This window comes from Octopus bimaculoides, chromosome 9, assembly GCF_046866305.1.
Source record: "Octopus bimaculoides isolate indiv1 chromosome 9, ASM4686630v1, whole genome shotgun sequence".
Lineage (NCBI taxonomy): Eukaryota > Metazoa > Mollusca > Cephalopoda > Octopoda > Octopodidae > Octopus > Octopus bimaculoides.
The window spans coordinates 61,831,433-61,833,932 of NC_142936.1; the positions used below are offsets into that span (position 1 = coordinate 61,831,433).

General features: G+C 28.9%; 1 protein-coding gene across 8 annotated transcripts in view; it reads left to right on the plus strand.

The window, feature by feature from the left end:
- LOC106873250 (5-hydroxytryptamine receptor) overlaps nt 1-2,500 on the plus strand; it is a 538,573-nt gene that overhangs the window by 397 nt on the left and 535,676 nt on the right. For 7 of the 8 annotated variants that reach the window (XM_089357605.1, XM_089357600.1, XM_089357604.1 and 4 more), the window contains exon 1: nt 1,041-1,658. The gene's annotated coding sequence lies outside the window, so the exon portion shown is untranslated. Of the gene's footprint in view, nt 69-1,040; nt 1,659-2,500 lie in introns of those variants that run through there. The other variant, XM_089357602.1, reaches the window with a different exon arrangement.

Consider the following 2,500-nt stretch of genomic DNA (forward strand, 5'->3'; position numbering starts at 1 on the left):
TGGAGAATTTCAGCACCACCTTTCCCTACACTCCTAATCACACTAACAGAAACAGCGTTTATTTTACTGTAAATATATATATATATATATATTTTTTTTTGTCGTGGTGTGTATACACATATACACACAGAGACGCTCATGCACTGTAGCAGTGATAATTATTTTTAAAGATATCATTATTATTATTATTATTACTATTATTATTATTATTATTATTATTATTATTATTATTATTATTATTATTATTATTATTATTATTACTATTACAATTATTGTTGTTATTGTTGCTGCTGTTGTTGTTGTTGTTGTTGTTGTTGATGATGATGATGAAGATGTTGATGATGATGATGATGTTGATGTTGTTATCGTCGTTTATTTAGTTTTGAAAGTACAAACCACAAACAGAAACGCAATGTGTGTGAGAAAATGTAATCTTTTAGTCATACAAATAAACATATACAAGCTTGTGGCTAAGGAAAGCCTCTCACAACCCCTTCAAATTCATTTAGATCCGTCCCCAATAATTATTTACTGATTCTGAAGAGTACCCTTGTAGACTGAAGAAGTCTGACTAAAATTCTCCAGCGTCTCATATATATATATATATATATATATATATATATATATATATACTTATGCATACATACACACATACACACACATATTGTTCGATATTAATAATCCATAAGCTGGTAATTGGTAGTGCGTATAAGTTGTTTTATGAATGAATGAATGGGGCCAAGAGAGTACAAACACGCTTTAAACTTTAACCCTTCCTTCACATTCTCTCTAAATCTGTCTGGGAAACCGTTTATCTTGTGGCGAATTTCTTCTCATTAACTATCAATGCGAAACCTTACAGAATTTTTCTGTCATCTTCTTTAATAAATCTACAGTCTTATAGATACATTACATACTTACAAATATACATACATACATACATACATACATACACACACACACACACACACACATATATATATATATATATATATATATATATATATATATATATATATATATATATATATATATATATATATATATATATGCCTGTGTGAACGTATGTACGTATTATGTATGTGAAAATATTGTGTAAACTTATGTACGGTCCTTTAATCACCGAAGCAGGGGCTTCAAAGCGATGGAAATATTAGCGTCAGCTTTTTTGCTTCAAACCTGCATCACATTTTCAGAAAATACTTAAATAATAAGCAGTAATTATTATTATTATTATTATTATTATTATTATTATTATTATTATTAGACCATTAAATATCAGAAAAAGTACCAATGTCTCTAGGTGCGGGTGGATTGTTTGAAATAAATACATTGTTCAAACCTAGAAAAAGTATTAAAAGATCAATAAAATTGTTTGATTGGAACGAAAAAATAAAATGATCGTTTCTGGAGAGTTAAGCAAAATAAAATGAACGTATATCTTGTCAGATATTTCTTGAATCCACCACAATCTGGGGTCAAGAATTAAAAAACAAAAAAACAAAAAAAAATTAAAGGATCCAGATGAAAGACTTAACTTACTTTTTCCTGTTGTGGATGTAATCTGGTAAGACTCAGAAACTTAACCCGGTGCTTTACTGTGATTTGGGAGATTACGAGCATGGATTTACACATGAGTGTTGAACTTATTTCAAAAGGTAGGTAGATGATAATATTACAGAATAAACAGAAGTCATAAACTTCAGTGAATAGCTTATAAGTTGTGATGTTGTTGATGCTATTGCGATTGTTGCCTTGTATCAAACACAAACATATACACACGCACATCTATCTATCTATCTATCTATCTATCTATCTATCTATCTATCTATCTATCTATCTATCTATCTATCTATCTATCTATCTATCTGTCTGTCTATCCTTCTCTCTGTCTGTCTTTTTGTGTATCTATAGAGGTACATATACATACATACGTATATATATATATATATATATATATATATATATATATATATATATATATATATATATATATATAACGTATATAACATACGTATACACACATTATATGCAAGTGTACGGGCGTGTGTGTGGATATATATATCTTAAGGTCTCACTCTCTCATTCTCCGTCTGTCTGTGTCTCTTTCTCTCACTCACGCACACACATTTCTATTTGTGAAGAAACCTAAATACTCGCGTTTTAACATTCATATGAATATGAAAATTTGGCGTTTTATATATAAACTAGAAACAATCGATTTCTGCGTTTGTATTTATATACTCTAACAATAAAAATAAAGAAGGAAAAAAAGAAGAATTAAAAAAAGAAACAAAAAAAAAATCAACCAAATATATATGCAAAAAGATTTTTGTGATAGAACATACTTTGATCTAACTTCCACCGTTTGATTCGAAACCGTTCAGTTAGCGCGTAAAACATTCGATAGATTTTTACGTGAAGCGGCGTTAACTTCTACCGAGAGAAGTGATGTAGATATCCCGACAATAACTGCTACATTTCGTTGATAAGATCGATA